At 37.2% G+C, this 21,078-nt stretch overlaps 1 long non-coding RNA gene across 1 annotated transcript; it reads left to right on the top strand.

Annotated features, from left to right (window-relative positions):
• The first annotated feature begins 2,076 nt into the window (after positions 1 to 2,076).
• Positions 2,077 to 16,196, top strand: LOC121395751. Its single transcript, XR_005962656.1, has 5 exons — positions 2,077 to 2,410; positions 13,580 to 13,739; positions 14,311 to 14,385; positions 15,101 to 15,178; positions 15,624 to 16,196. It is a non-coding gene; the product is annotated as an uncharacterized LOC121395751 (long non-coding RNA).
• Positions 16,197 to 21,078: the final 4,882 nt, after the last annotated feature.

The following is a 21,078-nucleotide window of genomic DNA, read 5'->3' as shown; positions in this document are numbered from 1 at the left end:
GCACTGATTTGCCCAAAACCTTTGCAAATTGACCCCCTGGCTCCAGTCTGTGATTGATTTGTAGTGAACTTGTTATTTGTATGTCAGTAGCTAATAATTAGAAGAGTGAGTTTGCAGCAGGATTCTGTATTCAGTTTTATACACTATTATGTCCCATGCTGATGGGGAGGGAATTAAATCTACTCATATTGGACATTATTGCTGGGCTACGTACTTATTATAGTACTTATTATAGTTCATGAGAACTGTAAGTACAAGAGTCCTGATACTTCTTCCTATTTTCAGTTTCGCCTCTGGTCAACTATTTTTTGTTCGTTAGATATGAAAGGCACAGAAATGTGTTAAACTATTATTTTAAGTTATTGGCTCTTGGAATAAACTGCACAGGCAAAGGGGACAGAGGAGGACACACTGTTAGGTACAAAGCCACCAGAGGGGCTGCTATAAGGTGCCATAGAAAGGCAGTAGCACTATATATATATCTATATATATCTATATCTATATATATATATATATATATATATATATATATATATATATAGAGAGAGAGAGAGAGAGAGAGAGAGAGAGAGAGAGAGAGAGAGAGAGAGAGAGAGAGAGAGAGAGAGAGAGAGAGAGAGAGAGAGAGAGAGAGAGAGAGGAGACAATGGAGATCGCACTCGCAGGTCTTAGAAACGATAAGTGTCTGTTTATTAGTGGACAATCGCTGACGTTTCGGCTGATTCTTTTGAGAAAGACTATTATACTATTGTTTACATGATTTTATGTAAAAATGTAATTTACTAATGTTGGTTTAAAGAAAATGCATATTGCAAACATTTACTGGCTTATGTCATATAGATGCCATGATTTTTTTTGAAAAATCATAGTTATCTCATTTTCAGAACTGGCATTGGTGTTGGATGCAAATTATTAGTTTTTTTTTTTAGTTTTTTTTAGAGAGAATTATGTCAATATACAGTTCAACTTAAGCATTTGACAGCTTCTGATGCAATCAGAAATGGATAAAATATCTGCGAAGAAGCATGCAATGTATTGTTGGAGTAGGAGTATTAAATTAACTCTTGTACAAGCACCAGAACCAGCAGGCCAGAAAGGAACAAACTAATACTGGTTTCAGTTTCCGTATCAATTTTAATCAATGTATACTAGATATAATTTAGTTTTCTTTCATTATCCAAAACTAAAAAAAAGTGAATGATTCTGCAGGAAAATAAGAGACTTCTCTTTTATGAAAATATTGTGAAAATGACCTTCAGAAGTTCTGATTTTAATCATATATTCAGTTTTATTATACAAACATGACTCAGGGGTAGGGAGTATAGGGGTATTTAGTAACAATGTGATGATTATCTTGAGCCAACATTTTCTGCAGATCTGTACAATAAATTAGCAACATTAGCCGTTGTAGGGCTTATTTATCAACGCTAGTCAAATATGCCTGTGGGCAGTAACCCATAGCAACCAATCTGAGATTGGTTTTTTTTTCAGCCAGCTGTAGGTAGAACAATGAATGCAACAATTTGATGGTGTGATGTATCGGTTTGTTTGTATGACAGACAGAATTTCAAACAACTGAACAAAACATAAGAGATATGAAGTCTGTGTGAGTTTACAGTTGAAAAGCTATTAAAACCTCTAGAAATGGTGGAATATCTGAATTACCAAACTAACTCCAAGGTACAGTATATGTTAGTTGCCTATTTTTCAAATGGGCCAATCTGATGTATCTAATTTAAAGGAACAGTTCAATATGAAAATAAAAACTGTGTAAATAGATAGGCTGTGCAAAATAAAAAAAGTTTCTAATATAGTTAGTTAACCAAAAATGTAATGTGTAAAGGCTGGAGTGACTGGATGTGTAACATAATACCCAGAACACGCTTTTCAGCTCTCTCTCTGAGCTAGTCAGCGACTTGAAGGGGGGGGGCACATCTGTTCAGTGAGTTTGCAATTGATCCTCAGCATTCAGCTCAGATTCAAAAGCAACAGATATGATCCATGTGGCCCCCCCTACTCAAGTCTCTGATTGGTTACTGCCTGGTAACCAGTCAGTGTAAACCAAGAGAGCTGAAAAGCAGGAAGTAGTGTTCTGTCTTTTAACTCTTTTAAAAGACCTGTCCTGCATTTTTTCTATGCCCAAGCTGGTTCCAGTTTACTGATCCTGCCTAAGCTTTAATACTATTTTTTGAATTCCTGGTTTTTGACTCTTTTGCCTGAATATTCTCAAATACGATTTCTGCCGCCTGCCTTGAACCTTTTGCCAAACTTCGACTACTTTTTTTCTTCAACCCTGCCGGTATCTCGCTTACGATTTTTTCCACACACTTCCTTGTTGGATTCCGCAGCAGAAAGCCCGGGGCCCCAAAAGGGCGTCTGTGAACACAGGGTTCACCTGTGCGTCCGCAAGGTACAGTCACCAAACAAGGTTCCTGACAACGTTATCGTTACAGGCACAGAAGCCCAAAACATAATGTACAACATTTCAAGCTACTTCTTTAGTTAAACTTTAGTTCTCCTTTAAATGAGAACTCTTATAAAAGGCAAAAACACTATATGACTCATTTATAAATTAAACAGCAGTGCAGAGTTTTCCCCCACAATTCTGCACGTGGATTGGCACTCACTGCACCGAATTTGACCAAATGCGCAATTTCATTTGTTTAGGATCAAGTTCCTTTAATGAATGCTGTCAAAGGGTGAAACATCCATTTTTATATGGATGCAACTATGGCTGCAGTCATAGATGAGGCCTTTTTTTTAACAAACTTCCATAAAAAGGGTGAACTTTCAACATACGTTGAAGACTGACTCAGTAACAGAGGGGTACAAAAAGTATATTCACTCTACTTGTGTTCACTGCTTCATTGCTGTAACAATCTTATTTTACACATGAGCTAAGTCTTGAAGAGCTCCGAGAAACTGTGGTTTATGATAGTGATGACAAAACATCACAGTACTCAACACCAATGCCTTCTTAAGAATGTTTGGAATAAGAGCCACAGAAAGTCTCTGAAAAAGTAATTACAAGAAGAAACAGTAGATTAGTAAATTACTGGAATGGCTGACACCATTCAAAATCAGACCATTAAAAGGTAAATATTATTATTTTGTAATTTCTTTATCCTGATTGCAAGCTTGATGCAAAAAACTAATATATTTATGGTACTTTATGCAAAAAAGCTTCATCAAGAGAACAAACGCATGGATACTGTATATTCACCATATCACCATACTCCAGACTACTTCAGTTCCATACATCCACCAACATCATCCCACAGGCAGTTACTTGCATATTGTCAGTCTACACATCCACCAAGATACATGTAACAACAACCATATCCAGCACCCACATTTGTTAATTCTTATCCTTTCTTAGGTTCTTTACAATTCAGAGATCATATGTTGAAAATGTGAGAGGTTGTATTTTATATGGTGCCAACTGACTTCATTTCTTCAAACAACGTCACACTATCCATAATTTGCAGCAAAAATGTTAATTTGACACAACATGTTTTCATATGACAGAGGACCCTTTTATTTTGAGGTCTTTCTGTCCATCTGTCCCTTTGTATTTTTCTGTAGGGCAATATCATACAGAGTACGCTACAATTTTCTGAGGAAATGCTGCAGCTCATGTGAATGGTGGCAGCAACTTTCCATTATACTGTACTGGCATCATGTATCAGAGGAGAATTAGTAGAAGGCAAATATTCTGATATAATCCAGCCAAAAGTGCTATTTCTTCACATCTTCCATAGACAGTGCAATTCCAAATTGGAAAAGACTGCCAGCAGTTTCTAGATAACTTGATTGTTGGGTATATCTTAGATTCAGTCAATCGAACTGCCTGGTCTGTGATTACCTTTTATTACTTTTAATCAGTCTGCTGGAAGTAGAAGAACGAAGAAAAGTAAATCTTTAATTGGCTGTAATAAAATGTAGGTTAAGATTTGTGTGACCTTAAAGGAACAGTAACATCAAAAAGTGTCAAAAAAATATCATTTAGTGTTGCACTGCACTGGTAGAACTCCTGTGTTAGCTTCAGAAACTCTACTATAGTTTATATAAATAAGCTGCTGTGTAGCCATGGGGACAGCTATTCATAGGAGAAAGGCTCAGGTTACACAGCAGATATCAGATAAGCTCTGTAGAACATAATGGTGATATCTGTTTGCCACTATTTAACCTGTGCCAAATAGCCTTTTTTCAATTTCCACCATGGCTACACAGCATCTTTTTATATAAACTATAGTAGTGTTTCTGAAGCAAACACAGCAGTGCAGCGCAATAGTACACAATATTTGCATTACTTTAAAATACTTTCATTTTTTGGTTTTATTGTTCCTTTAAGTAAAGCTTATTTAAATAAAAATGGGAGGTTAAAAGTATCAATTGAAAATTGCAACCAATGACCTGGGTAAAGTGTTTGTATGTGATGATTCAAGTGGATCCGGATAACAAGTTATTTTCGAGTTCTGCAAATTTCTACCAGAGCAAAAAAATTTGATTTTAGATGAATTCTCTACTCAGCTGTATGATTACAGCAAGTCAGCTGGTAACCAGTTTGGAAGAAAACAGATTCAGTCAAATCCTAGGCTTTTTTTCAGGATTCAGACTTCAATAAATCCTAGTGCCTGGCCAAGCCAAATCTGAATCCTTAATATAACATGACTGTTGATCCTTGAACAATGTTTTATGCTTATCTGTGTATGTAAATTAGGGTTTAAATTGCGGTAAAGAGTGGTATGGAATTCCAAGGAATTTCAAACATCCGTCTATGGTTCTGTGCAACTGTCAAGAGCACCGTCTAAAGCTCAGTGCCGGTCTAGTGCCTCGTCCAAAATGGAGTCCATGGCCATCATGTGTGATTCCAGTTTGACTTGTTCCCGTGTGTTCAAGATGCTTCTTTCTATTTCCTCCATGTAGAGGCTGACTATGATACTAATAAACCTATGGCACAGTGAAATTAATCTGTTTATATGGTGGATACAATGCTTTAAAAGCAAGAACATCCTAGATTTAAATTGAGTTTGGTTCAGCAGATAAGGGGGTTTGCCTGTTGCAGCAATTCTCTCACTATATTAGTAGTAATAGTAGGTATGCATCTGGATAGTGATGTGGTTCCATTTTCTACACCTCTAGTTTCACCTCATGATCTTTACTGACAAATCCTTTGCGTTCTGAATGTGATACCTCCTTATAAGCTAAGAAGACTAGGGTGATTGACCACAGTCTTTTTACATATAAACAGAACACAGCTCCCGCTGCTTTGTCTGTGAAGAAACATAAAGGGGCCAAAATACAATACATATAGCAATCTGTGCACCAAGACTAGGGAAGTGTCCTTGGGTTATATCAGTTTTTATATACTGCATAAGAATTATGTATTGTTATGGTACATTATGTACAAGATGGTCTTTTTTAGTGTGCAAAATATTTTCATATGGGGAAGTAGGTTTATCTGTTTTAGATCTGACATTTAGTGATGTTGTAAAATGGCTCATTTACAGTGTTTCAAATAACTTGTAATAACTGCTCTGATGTATTGCGCCTCGCACGTAAGAAAGCCAAAAAGAAGAACGGTGTAAAGCTTCTTTATAGGACGTGGAGAGAGAAAACGAACACATGTTTGGTCAAGATGAACGCTTTACTGGCTAATAAATATTTCTTATAGCAGCAGCTGAACTTTACAGAATTCTTTCTTTTTTTCTCCTCACTATATTTCACAGTTCACACAATGTACCTTGGAGCCCTGTGGAGTCTGTTGTGGTTATGTTTTAACTGATTTTGACATATTACTTTTGGTTTCATTTACCCACATATGGCAGACTAGTCATCAACATGTTGATTACAGGTGTTCATTTCGCTTTTCAAATGTATTTTTATTTGTGAGACTTGTGAAGCAAGGAGAACAGCCTGAACCTGTAAAAGCTTATCTCCCGTCATTGCAGTGCACACTTTCAGTACTGTTTCATTTCTTACTGCACTGCAGTAACGTGCTGGAGATCTGGCCAGTTGTTGTGTCGTAATTAAAAGACTGTAATTTTTTTTTTATTTTCAGACACAGTGATTTTTGTCACAACAGTCTGCAACCCCAGTTGGGGTGGATGAAAGGACGCCCTGGACTAGTGTCACAGAGAATGGAAATCTGTTCCTGAACTCCATGTTTTCATTCATTAACCTCGAGAAATGATTCATTTCTGTATTAGGCTCATTTGAGATCTCTGATGGAACCCAGTATATGACAGGGGCACTTAGAATACATACTGTGCAGTGCTGGAAGAGAGTGGTTCTTCAGCCCAGCAGTCCTCAATGCCCCAACATTCACGGACTGATTGCTGTGGATATACCAGGTAGCTTCCCATTGTATAGCTACCTTTATATTAATTTATCTTCTGGGACATTGGCCAGAATGGCTGTTTGAGGTTCAGGCATAAAGATAACTACAAAATTGTAAATACATTTCAAAAGTGTTCAAGACAGTATTATGAATACATTTACAAGTTCTTTTAAGCAAAGCAAAGTTCAAGAAATCAAATTTTTTTCTTTCTATATTCTTTCTATTTTACAGTGGATTCAATGGTTTAAAAATTTCCAATACAGGACATTTATAGAATCTTAACAATTCTAATAATTCAAGTGTTAGTTTTTGTTTTATATGCACAAATACATTTTTAATTGATTCCAGTTTTATCAGCAGTACTCTTATTGGCTGTAACAAAGGTGACGTAGACCTTGGATTTGATGTTTTATGTGATAACTTTAAAAAAGGATCTGCAAGTAGCATTCTTGATCCTCCTTTACATGAAAAAGGTATTGTCATATAAGGACAGGTCTGGAAAGGCAAACTTGCTTTATAATAGCTAGCAGTAAAACAGTTAATTTGACCTAATGTGGATCAGTAAGCATCAATAAAGGGACACTGGCATGAAAAAAACATTTTTTTTTTTACAAAATGCTCCAGTTAATAGTGCTCCTCCAGCAGAATCCTGCGTTGAAATAGACATGTTGGTAGTTTCCCAGGTGACTTGGGTTATGTGACTGTAACATCCTGCCTGGAGTTGAACCAGTGACCAGATGTTTTCATGCTGTTTGCATTACCTCTACTCTATATGAGCAGACAGCTCAGGTCCAGGTTCATTGTTATAGGTACCCTTGTATTTCCTGGTAGGCATGGTGCGCTCAGCTGCTACTCATCTAGCTCAATATTAGCCATTAGTCTGCCTAAGTCTGCACTGACTCACTGCCCATTATAGGTCAAATGTGCTTGGTCCTAGGTGCTTGGTCCTAGGTGTTCCTTTTGAATGCTGTTGCTTATACTCCTGTTACCTGTTCCTGTCCCCTGTATGAATCCCTGGTTCTGACCCCGGCTTGTTCTTGACCTTGAGTTTGCTTCACGATGCTGCTCCTGTTTGTCTGGTTCTGCCTATGTCTATGTCCTGCTCTTTCCTTACCAGCTACTTCCCAGAGTATACGTTTGGCGCCCTTGTCTGCCCCTGTGGACGTTGCTGGATTCTCGTGCGGTCCTGAGTAGCTAAGGGCCAGTCCTAAAGCCAAAGGTGGCTGTTATAGGCAGCTAGATTGGAATCCAGTCACTCCCCTGGGGTTTGGGTTTTCCATACATGACATTGACTTGTGGTCTTCAGTCACTCTTTACGTTTAAGTTGTAATGTTATACTCCTCCCTTTCCCCCAGCAGCCCATCAGCAGAAAAATTGGAAGGTAAGCAGATAAGAGCTCCCTGACACAAGATAACAGATCCCTGGTAGATATAAGAACAGCACTCAATAGTAAAAATCCAAGTCCCACTGCAACTTCTTCAGTTACATTCAGTAGGAGAAACAATAACCTATCTGAAAGCAGTTACATTGTGAAGTGCTTACTCTTTCTTTCTGAGATGGCTGCCTACACACAAATATTACAACTAAAAAAATACATTTATTGGTTCAAGAATAACATTTCAAATATTAGAATGAATTACTTGCAATGTCACAAGTCGCTAACCCCAAATCCTCTATGAAGATGCAGAAATTCAGATAAGGGAAGAGAGAACATCTGCACATCAGGAAAACTTCAGGGCTTCTGCATGTGCCTGGTCTCTTTGTCATTCATTTGCATACCATTAATCCATCGGATAGCCAATCGGATTAACACAATGCAGACTAATGTAGATCTGGCACATCTTCCTTATCCCTGATCTCTCCACTCTGGCTTCCTCTCTCACTGCTGTCGATCTCTGTGTAAGCAATGTACCCAAGAATCTGATAAACGTGTAACTGTTATTTAAATAACAAATAAAGTAGTCATTTAAAAAGATGTATTAAAAGAAAATGTATCAGGAAAAGTATTTTTGTGCAAAGTCCTATGAGTAAAAAAAAACAAATAATATTATATGAAAATTACCCTGCTTGGCACACATACAGCAGTCAAGGCAGACCTCAACCTGCCACAACTGTATGTGCATCAGCCATGAGGATTTTCCTTTGATATTTACAGATTCTGTCATGGATAGATTAGGGTGTTTTCCCTGGCAGCTGTGGCACTCAACCCAGCACTTCCCCCTCCAATTGTGAGCTAAAGCCCTTATGGTAAACACACAAGTCATCTTTTCGCCACCTTAAAGGTGGTAACTGCACAGTTCCAACAGTGGTCTGTATCAGCACATGTGGCATATTTGCGCCTAATGTCTTTTTTGTTAATTTCTCACAAATGCATGTTTCAAATTGCTTGGACACAGCAATTCAGAAAGGTACCATGCAAACCTATCTTGTGTCATTCAAACTTTGCACCCTGCCCCCTTCCAAGGTGAAAATTACCCTATAGTTCTTACATTATCAGTTGACTAAAGCCCTAATGAGCATTTATTAAAGTATTTTAGGGAGACCCAAAGTGGGATGGAAAATTAGAACTTTGAAAAAGAATTGTGAAACAAATACATTTCTGTAGTTTTAGTCTTTGGAGATAAAAAAAAAATTAATAGTTTCACATACATGAAATCTAGTATCCCATACACAACATTGTGGACTTTCTCCCACCTATGGTGACCATCTGCATGGCATTTTTCACAGACAGTCAAAATGTCTCTGATGAGTCTGGTGGGAAAACTTTCCAGACACTGTTTACGTTGCCTTCCTGTGGATTTAGTTTTACTATAAAGATGCAGCTGGCCAACATTTAGATATATAATTTTAAAGAAAGCTAAGCTATTGTCTGGACCATGGTATTACAAATGTGATGGTAAAAAAAACCATATCATTTGTATGTGCTTATGAAAGTGTCTGTTTCTTAAACTTCCCACCGTGTAGAGTTCAAATCGTGCTGTCTTCTTATTAACGGCTTCACTTCCAACTTCCAATGACAAGTGACTACAATGTCTGAGACTGCAAAATCTTTCATGTCACCACTATTATATGAAAATGCCTCTTTTGTAAGCTCCAGGAAATCATACATTTTAGTGGTATTAGAGCTTTTTGAAACCACAATTAAACTCAATTTCTCTAAAACCATGAATGCCATGAAAGTTATTAAAAGATACAAGAAAAAAAGTATGAACAGATAAAAAGGGCTGAATGATCTGAAAAATATGAATACCTCTAAAACCTCTAGAAGCCTGAATAGTTAAAAAAAGGTCCATCCCATTGACTTCTATGGGACCTCCACTGCTTTTACTTGGAGAAGTTTTGTTTGGAATTTTTTGTTGTTTTTACACTTAATAAATCTAAAAAATTTTGAACTTTAGAGAAATAATAAAACCTTTTTTACAGAAAAATACAATTCATGAAAAAAGGAAATGACTCTGTTAGTAAATAGGCCCCCTAGATTCTGATGGATTTAAATGAGTAAATACATTATATATTTAGGGATAACTGAACTTTTTGGCCCAGTACAGTTTCATGGCAAAGATTGCAGTTGTGGCAGCTGTGATATTTTGCTTGAACCTACGCTAGAAAATAATTATAATTACAATTTACATATCAATTTATAACTTAACTACCCCTGTACTAACCCACCATGCAACAATCGGCAGGTAGTTGTGTACGGCTGTAGGCACATGTACATGCTCACCAGAGACAGAATTTGAATTACTATTTCTAGTTTGATTTTATCATATTTCTGGATATATTCATTCAAAGGATTTTCTGATATGCATGAGAAGAAATGAAAAACATGAGTGAATGGTACAGTTCAGCACTATAATATCTTTGATTCAAGGGTTTGCCTTATGTTTTATGTGTCTTCTTGTTTATCTCCCCAAATTACAGAGGCCCAGGAGAACAAAATATTTTCTTTTCAATCTCCCAAATTAATCTGAAAGCAGCCTAGTTGTGCAGACAGCTTTGTAATATGAGTTTATGGCTCCATGTCTTGTGTTTCTCCTGCAGAATAATAATGGCTGTGTTAGGGCCATCTTAGAGTCTGATTTACAAGCCACACAATGTGCGGTAGTTGTAATTCAAAGCATAAATGACAAAGAATGACTGTAAATCGTCACTCCCCAAAATCTCCAAAGAATTGGTGACAGATAAGAAAAGGAAAAGCTTCCCTTAGTCACTCCTTAAATGATGTTTTTCATGCTGACATGCAACTCTTCCAGAGATCAGACTCTGCCTCATGAATGTTTTTCCATTTCTCTATTGGCTGAATAATGTACCCTTTGATTTATAAACTATACCATGGGTGCAATATAAGGAAGGGTACTGTCAGAGTTGCAAATTTGCAGCCTTGAGTCGGTTCATATGCTGATTGTCCTGTCAGGCTGAACTAGAGCATGAAGGCTCAGCAATTAACTATCTGCGTGACAGTAGTCAGAGGAAACCAAGCTGACTTCACAGCTCTCCCATCTTATTAAAATGCACCTTGAAAGAATGTGAGTGAGGACTATAGCTGTTCAACTGCAAAACGCAAAATAGCAAAGCCTTTTTTTATAGATGAAGCAGACCTTATAGAAGGTTCTATTATCTAGAAACCATATTTGAAAGAAATACTCTTTGATTTTGACTTTCGTTTTGCACCTTCCATGCTAAATGAATGGCTGTGTCAGGGCTCAGCAGAACAGCTCCGGGTTGAGCTGACGTCACCTCCTGAATCGGGCGGTGTCTCTGCGCCAGCGCCTGTTGTTGGCGCGTTCTGACGCAGGCGCGCGTCCTGAAGCAAGCATGCGTCCTGAGGTTAAAAGGACGCTCAGGCCTAGGCTCAATGCGAGGTGATCGTCTCTACTGACACTAAGCGTTTTTGACTTTGATGATTCTTCTGATTACGACCACGGCTTGTTCCTGACTACTCTTCTGATTACCCCTGGATCCTGTGACTGATACTTCTGATTTTGACCTCGGCTTTTCCTGACTACTCTACTCGTTTATTCCCTAACCGGCTCCAACTTCCTGATTGTCTCTAGTGTATGACCCGGCTTGTTCCTGACTTCGTATCTTCGTTTGCAGATAAGTGCTGAGTCCTTATTCACAAACTGTTATTTCTGTGGGCTCTATCGGCACTCCTGCTATTCCTTATCTGGGACCGTCCTGTACCAACCCCCAGGGCGCAGCTCAGTGGGAAGCATGGGGGAGGCTTATACCTTCAGACTCGCCCTGATACCTGACAGGCTGGCTGGTCTCTATATCGGCCAACTGCCCCACTTTTCATGGGGCATTTCCAGCTTTCCCAGATTGGCTTTGGTACTTCCAAAACTCTTCTTCCACGAAAAAAAAATACAAAATGAACATGTCTTCCACTGCAGAATGCACAGCCATCTTGGACTTTTTTCCTCAGATGCAGGAAGCAGAAAAAGGTAGAGAGAGAAAGAGAGAGACAAGCAGCAAGGGACTTAGGAAAGAAGAACTTTGGCATTAGTATTCTGCTTGTGCAAGTGTAGGTGTGGTAATTCTTTCAATGTTTTTCTGCTGCATTGATCTTAACAGCATGTCATTGCTCATTGGCCATTTCTACAGTGATCTTACAAAAATATCTGGGGTTAATGTGCTAATTATCCATTTTCTGTAGTACTGGCACATATGAGGTTATACTGCATGTTTAGAGTTAATATGCTCCTTATCCATTTTAGTGGATACTAAATTAGCACATCTGGGGTTAATTTGTCCATTATTAATTATTTATAATAAACGGGGGTTTATTATGTTCTTTATCCATTTTATTTAGTAATTATACAAGCATGTTTGGGGTAAAAATGTGCTTTATTCATTTTATTTAGTGATTATACTGGCATGATTTGGATTATTGTGCCCTTTAGCCATTTTATTTAGTGATTATACTGACATGTCAGTGGTTATTATGATCTTCATCTATTTTATTTAGTGATTATGCTGGCAGGTCTGGGGTTAATATGTCCTTTATGAATTTTATTTAGTGGTTATACAGGCATGTGTAAAATGCATGTGGTATGTAGGGGTGTTGTCACTGAGTGGGCATGGTAAAAAAAAATCAGCGAGCTAGGCGTGCCAGATGTTTTTGTCTCTCCAATGTATGGGGTGTTCGGTGCACAGAGACCTGTAGAATGTGCCTTGAATCATACACTGTTTGCATTAGGCAGCACTCAATTCAAGAGAGGCAGTTGGGTAAAGGCACATAGGCATTTACGAAGGTACAAAGTACAAGGTAGCGTAGCCCGCACTTGGGCCTCTCAAATGTTGGGAGGTATGGGCTACCCGTGTGAATACAGTACTGCCTTCCTTTAACAGTGCTGTATTCATGAGGGGCAGGAGGGGAGTCACATTGTCTCCACCATCTGCTCCTTACCCAACCACTAGCTTGCTAGTTACTCAGATGCGCAAGTTAGCTAGCAGATCACAATGAGACCCTGTACTTTCGCTTGACCTATTACAGGAGGTAAGCATTGGATTGACCTGCAACCCCTGGCACTGCAGACTGCACCTTTTTATCTGTCACAAGATACAGAGCACAACTATATCGGACAGAAGTGATTTTTGTCCGGTGTATTCTTATATTACCCCATATGTTTTGTAAAGGTGAAGTATTCCATTGAGCGACAGCCATGTTAATTAGAATAAAAATTAAATGACAAGGTGAAAATATTTATTTACTAAAATGGTACTAATTTATTAAAAGATGCATAAAATGACTAGGTAAATGGTTTGTGTTTTTAATCATATTATTACAATGGTAGGGAAAAGAAATGACCTTACAGTTGAGCAAAGTGAAGTTCTGCATAGCTTTGCTTACTGCCTTTAGCCCCTTAGCAACCGAATTGTCAGTTCAGCAAACCTCATTTATTTGCCTGCCTCACAGCACGAAGCAAGTTCAATGACCTGAGATGTATCAGTGGGTGGTAAATTAACCATTATCCAGCTTAACCTAATTGGTCTTTTAATCCAGCTACGTTTAAATGGTTTAAATGATTGATGTTTTTTGCTGCAAATTATAAGTAAGAAAAATGTCCAGTTGTAGAAAAGTCTAATAGCAATACAGATTATATATCAATTCAAAAGATAAAGATACTTTTTTGGCATCATCTTAAATATGTGATAAGCTGCAATGTATTGTACCAATATATCTTTAATGGAAAGATTTAACAAAAAAAAAAATGGTTCTTTCATTATCCCTAGGATCCTGTGCAGTGTGTGTGTGTGGGAAAAATCTTCTGGGTGGTATTCAAATGTACTTACCTGCCAGCCACTAACAGTCTACTAGTTTCATGCAGAGGTGGCAAGTTACAATATAACAGGCTGTTACCCCATAACTTGTAGCATCTGTACACCCAGAAATGTAAGTATAGCATTACTTTTTATTTTCCCTTATCAGTTTGCTGAAAGAAAGAATTCAAAGCTGAGTATATATCTATTTTATATTTGCGTTACTTGCATTTTGGTGAAGGTATTACTGTTTTGGATAGAAGTTTTAAGCCTTACTAAGCAGCCACTGTGTGACTGCATGCTAGCTGCAAGCTGCTTATTACTTGTCTTAAAATTGCTGTAATAACCCCATTATGGGGTTTTCATTTGGAGGGGTTGAACTTGATGGACTTTGTCTTTTTTCAACCCAATTTAACTATGTAACTATATGAAGCCAAAAGTGGGCATAGCCTTGTGGTCAAGGAGGAGCGACCAGCCAAATGACATGCCAGTCCCTAGCTTTTTTCTTCATATAGGACCTATTATCCAGAATGCTCGGGATCTGGGGATTTCCAAATAAGGGGAATAATTTAGATCCCCTTACCTTAATTCTATTAAAAATTAATTCAAACATTAATTAAATCCAAAAGACTGGTTTTGCTTATCATAAGAATTAATTATATCTTAGTTAGGATAAAGTATAAGGTACTGTTTTATTATTACAGAGAAAAAGAAATTTGGATTATTTGAATATAATGGAGAATAATATTGGTTTCCTCCCATATTCAAAAAGCATACAGGTAAGTTAAGTGACTCCAAATGAACCTTACCCTAGTGTGTGGTGTGTGATTTTTATGGAATATCAGATTGTGATTGTCACTAGGCGAAGGACTGATTGAATTATGAACAATTTTTGTAAAATACATGTACTACATTATTTACATAATATAATTTTAAATAAAGTGAGTAAAATTCCTCTTTAGAAAGGGATACTGACACATCACTTCTGTGACTCGTCTCTGGCACCTTGAGTATTTTAAGCTGCTAAGCTAAGGCATTCTGGGAACTGTAGTTTGTACAGAAGCTATTTGTGATTATAATAAAATATGTTAGAGTACTTACATTTTATGTTAAAACTATTTGCAGTACAACTTACAGCTGTTACACTTTTAACTAAGCAATATAATATGATGTTAAGTATTTATTCTAACTACTTATTCAACTTTATACATATGAGGTCTATTTATCATACTGTGTAAAAAGTGGAGTGAAAAAGGTACTGGTGATGTTGCTCATAGCAACCAATCAGATCTTTGCTTTTTGAAATCTAATTGCTGATTGGTTTTAATGCTTCACGACAATTTTTACACAACATGATAAATAGGCCCCATTCGTTGCCCATTGAGTGACAGCAAAGTCATTTTAATAGAATTTGCTACTACAAAATTGATCCATTGACTGTTCTGATTGCCTTCTTGGAGCAATGTATCTTAGCAAGTTTTTTTCTCATCTAAGTCAAGCTGGATGGTCAGATCTTCAGGAAAAGACACCTCCTTTGTTTTGTCTTTCAACGTTAAGCCCTTCATCTTCAAAGTAAATATATTTTCCAGTTTATTTAATTACATTATTATGTTGCTCTCTTCTATCGCTTCTACTCTTGTATTGTTTTTAACGGACAGTGCTATGTACACATGTACATTATAAAGCTAAAAATAAACATATAATATAAATACTGTAAGCTAGTGGGATCTAGAACAGTTCTGAAGCAGTAATTGAAACACAAGGGTGCCCATTTCAGTATGCTAACCATAAGTCATACATATAACTACTGTCCTATGGGCGTTACCTGCAAACATTTGGTGAGTTCCTCCAATGCATTGGACCCCTTGTGGACTACCAAAACAAAAACACACAAATGTTTGGGGTCACCCCTGTACTTGTACTTATTTGGAGATTTATTCAGCCTCCTGATTTTACTCTCAGACTTGCTTAGTTTCTCAATCAATTTATCCGTCCCATTTCCTCTGGTTTCTTGCAGTGGCAGACAGCAACTCCAACTTCTCTGAGAGATCTGTCCACACTCAGGTAGCACAGTGTCCTGCTCAAAGAGATCTTCCTTACATTCTCATCAGAATTAAAAACCTTTTCACAGGACAATGTCACTGTGCAATGTGAGCTGGACCAGTGGAATGGAGTGTCTGCCTGTTCTTTCAAAACACTCCAGCTCTCCAGGACATGACAGCAAAATTCTTTGAACAGAAGAAACATTTTCTGTTTAACAGCACATTCTCTATAACTTATCCTACTGGGCAGAGATTAAAGGCAAAAAAATGTTTCCACTGTTTCCTTTGGTCACTTGATCACATACATGACTTTACAAGGATTTTTTTACCATTTAGGCAGTTTTTACTTGGACAAAAAGGCTGGAACTGATGGATGTATCAGTGACCTCACTTGCTATGTTACTATGGAATAATTACATATGTAACCTGATATTAGGCCTTAATGGTGGCCTATTTATCCATAGGAGCTCTATGAAAGCAACGCTAGGATTGAATTTATACAATGTTGTCAAGCAGTGCTGCTTGACAAACACTCAACTTTGCACAGCCAGTGACACACTAAATGCAAGAGTATACTCCAGTGAGAATCCTGCTACTAAATAACAATATGTCTACCTCCAGATGTTTAATTAAAGTGTTTTATCAAAAAACAAAAATTATACAGTAAACTTAATTGACTAGGCCTGATTCCCATTGTAGAGTCCTATTGAAGCTTACTTTGGAGAGCTAGGAGGCACTAATGGGTGAGCTTTAGGGATGGGTTATGTCATTTTTATAGTTTGAGTCTATGAAACCTTCTTGGTCCAGGAGACACCCTAGAAATAAAGCAGTGTTTTCAGCTTTTGAACCATACTGAAGTCAACAAGTATATCTCATGGATAACTTTGGGTAGCTAACATTTAATCTAATGATTTTCTCAACCATGTTTGCCATTAGTGATTAGTTTTATATATTCAATTCTAATCATGCAAACACAATAAATGTACTACACTGAACACTCTAGGGCTTATTTTCTATAGCTGGGGAACACAAGCGCTAGCGTTTAAAGCAGTGTCATAGCCCTGCACTTATATGCTTCCATATGCATCTATGTTTTGTATTTTGCGTGTTTCATTTAATCAACAAAAGTTAGTTTATTTAAATTTGGTAACAGTTCTAAAAAAAAAAGTCAGGCAGAACCGTACATTCAAACTCTAAGGCATTTATGTTTCTACAAGTTTGGAATACAAATATTTTTTTACACTGGAAATATCTGAAGTAAGCATTTTTGAAACTTCTTATACCACAAGGCCTTCCGTATATTTTGCAGAAGACTAGATAAAACTCCCTTTGACAAGGAGATAAATGAAAGCATTTGCAGGCAATTATTTTCAATAGCTTTCCATTGAAACAAAGGGTATGATTGGGTGACCAGGGAGCGTCACTCATCCTTATGACAACCAGAACAGCAGGCGACAAGGCAATCACCATTCAAAGACATAATGTATTATTAAAAAACCATGTTCCCCAAGGCTTCATTTCCATAATCAGTACAAAATCAGTGATGCAATTAATTACAAAAGCAAATAATGCATTATGCCGTCTCCTTTTTATATTATTCTTTAACATATTGTACTGGTAGAGTAGGGCATTTTGTAACATTGAGCTAAAACAACCAAAGCATGTTCCTAGAAATGTTCGAAACATATACCAGCAATGCACACAAAGAAATAATGATACTTATGTTTTCATATAATAGACGCTATCTGGATTTCTAATTATAATGGTACTTTTTTTCATAATTAGTTGCATATTTTATATTTCCACTAATAAACAAGCCTGCATTCAGGGTAGGGCAGTGAGGGCATTGCACCTAGACTCCCAACTGTGGCATTCTGGTTGAGAAAATAGCATACGTGAAAACAATTATTATATGTTTAAAGATATGCAAATGCGCAATTTGGACATAAACCTCCATGTTTTAAACCCACAACCCAGAATTTTTTCCCACAATTCCAGCATCATTGCAGGTACATGCTAAGTAGGGTCTGCCATAACTTAAACATAAATGTGCCAACATGGGTGCAAATAACCACCTGTTTTGTAAATTGTAGACATGCTGCATTGGATGATTTCAGAAAAGGGATGTCATCTCTTCATCAGTATAAATAAGGGTATTAGGATCAATGCACTTGCCAGTCTGTCCATGGACATAACCAGTTACGGAAACTCTGGAATTATTGTCAGGACCAGTCTGATAGTAGTTCCAACGTTCCCTTGTGTTCATATGCAGTTCATCAGAGCATGCTGAACAGGCACAATAACAGCCAATAAGAATTGTAATTCTTTATAGTGTACTGAAACATGAACAGTATAACATACATTACAGTGGGAAAAATAAAGAAAATATTATGGCATATGCATAGCTTAATAGCATAGTTGTGTTCTGATTTATTAGAGATTTTGGCAATTACCTTAGCTTGCTTAGATAAACAGGTAAATATGTCCTATTTATAAGTAGTTCTTATCTTACACTTATCTTCACTTAGGGAGGTATGAGGGTATACTGCAGCTCATTTTGTGAAGAGGATATTCTTGCTCTATATCTAAGCAATTATACACCAGTGGTCTCTGCCATATGTCTTTGCTGAAGACTTTAATGGAATACAACACTTTAGTAGGATATAATGTCAGCAAAAGCACTTTGAATATGTACAAGCTTTCCATCCAAACCATAGCCTGCTCAATCTTCACAATCTGTTAAAGGGGGTTTAAACCCTTGCTCAAATCTTTATACTGTAATCCCTACCTCTCCCAAGTAGTTGACTTAATATTGCAGACACCAGATAATTCTCCAGTGAGAATCCTGTTTGCTAAATCAATAGTAATTCAGCACTTGTACCAGTTACATTAATAAGGGAATTCTTATGAAGTTGATTCATCCTTTGCTGATGGAGGGTGTTGCACTAAATGTAGGAACCATGTCGGAAGAGTTTGCTTCCAGACACATAATTACATAGTTACATAGTTAAATTGGGTTGAAAAAAGACAAAGTCCATCAAGTTCAACCCCTCCAAATGAAAACCCATCATCCATACACACACCCCTCCCTACTTTTAATTAAAATTCTATATACCCATACCTATACTAACTATAGAGTTTAGTATCACAATAGCCTTGGATATTATGTCTGTCCAAAAAATCATCCAAGCCATTCTTAAAGGCATTAACTGAATCAGCCATCACAACATCACCCGGCAGTGCATTCCACAACCTCACTGTCCTGACTGTGAAGAACCCTCTACGTTGCTTCAAATGAAAGTTCTTTTCTTCTAGTCTAAAGGGGTGGCCTCTGGTACGGTGATCCACTTTATGGGTAAAAAGGTCCCCTGCCATTTGTCTATAATGTCCTCTAATGTACTTGTAAAGTGTAATCATGTCCCCTCGCAAGCGCCTTTTTTCCAGAGAAAACAACCCCAACCTTGACAGTCTACCCTCATAATTTAAGTCTTCCGTCCCTCTAACCAATTTAGTTGCACGTCTCTGCACTCTCTCCAGCTCATTTATATCCCTCTTAAGGACTGGAGTCCAAAACTGAACTGCATACTCCAGATGAGGCCTCACCAAGGACCTATAAAGAGGCATAATTATGTTTTCATCCCTTGAGTTAATGCCCTTTTTTATGCAAGACAGAACTTTATTTGCTTTAGTAGTCACAGAATGACACTGCCCAGAATTAGACAACGTGTTATCTACAAAGACCCCTAGATCCTTTTCATTTAAGGAAACTCCCAACACACTGCCATTTAGTGTATAACTTGCATTTATATTATTTTTGCCAAAGTGCATAACCTTGCATTTATCAACGTTGAACCTCATTTTCCAGTTTGCACAAAAAAGCATTAGTAAGGTTTGTCTCTTATCTTTGATCTGGTCTGTCTCATAGTAGGCATGCCAACTCATCTCACAGGTGTTTGTCTGGGTTGAGGTCAGGAAAGTGTGGATGGCTATCCATTCTTCCACTCCCATCTAAGCAAACCAGTACTGTGTGGAACTTGCTTTGTATATGGGAAATGATTGTCTTCAGATAGTAATGGTACCTTTGCTAAACTCACAAAGTAGGAAACATGGATGGTAAAGCATGATTCATTTAGCACTGCCACTCATATAGAGTACAATTACACAATTACAGCATTTTGTTTCTTTAAATGCAGTTGCACTTTCAGCACAGGCAGAATGTATTTTGCTAAAGTAGTGTGTACTTTGTTTCCTTGTCCTTGGCAAAATAAAAAAAAAGATGCAAGGCTAATTAGCTTACATAACAATAGATTATCACTATAGCCCTTCTGTATTGCAGCGTTGGGGTCCTGAAGTCAATCCCCACTCGGGCACTATCTGCAAGGATTTTGTATGTTCTTCCTATGTCTGCGTGGTTTATTCTGGGTAATCTGGTTTCCTTCCAAAAAATATAAGAATTTGAGGGGGATCTTAGACTGTTAGTTTCGCTGGGTCAGGGAATGATGTATGAGCTCTGCGGAAATGTGTCATTGCTATATTAATGGCAGGAAATAATAAATAAATATACCCAAACTATGATATTGTTTATCCAGTTTTTCTTCACTTGGAACTTCTGTATATAAAAAGAGCTTTGGTGACATCTGCTCACTGGCACCTTGAGGGGTTTCATTTTGCTTTATTTGAATAATAATTAGGCTAATGAATACAATCTTTATTATATAGCTGCTGTCTAAACTCAAACAAAATATTTCTGCCTCATCATAATATAGCATATATTAAGGCAATCATAATAATATCTGATTGTTGGGTGTTGACATTCATTTGAAAAACATTGAATCCAATATTTGCTTGTGTCCTTGATGGTCAAGAAAATAAATGGCGTATGCTAAAAGTGATCTGCATGTGTGTTAGATGGAAACTCATTTGTAGCCATTGTGGTAGGTTTTAGCAGAATTTATGTAGCATATTTAGGATGTATAATATTGCAAAAGCTTGTGTGTGCTTGTGCACACAAGTATAAACGCACTGTTGGGTAAATCAATCCAACTACTGAGGATGACTATTTATTTATTGTAGCGTTTATCTGGTATCAACAGAAAGGGAAACATTTATTGACAATGATATAATGTTATTATAATACTATTTATTTTAACTTTAGGTCCAAAAATGTCCACTTCCCATTTGACCTTTTGATAGGGTACACAGAGGGTTAAGTAATAAAAACCGCAAAAGTTTGCTACAGGTCTAGTCACCTATAGTGACCAATCAGCAGGAATCATTTACTGGTCATCTGTTTAAAGGCAAACATCTTTGCTTTGAGTTACTGCAAACATATTACCTTTTATTACATAGTCACACACCTATGTTTTTTTTTTATATAGTCCACAATATAGGACTAGTAACTTACAGGGTTTTTTGGGTACATAAGAACAT

This window comes from Xenopus laevis, chromosome 7L (assembly GCF_017654675.1).
Source record: "Xenopus laevis strain J_2021 chromosome 7L, Xenopus_laevis_v10.1, whole genome shotgun sequence".
Classification (NCBI taxonomy): domain Eukaryota; kingdom Metazoa; phylum Chordata; class Amphibia; order Anura; family Pipidae; genus Xenopus; species Xenopus laevis.
The sequence above is the reverse complement of the archived record's forward strand: the minus strand, read 5'-3'. Positions and strand labels throughout refer to the sequence as shown.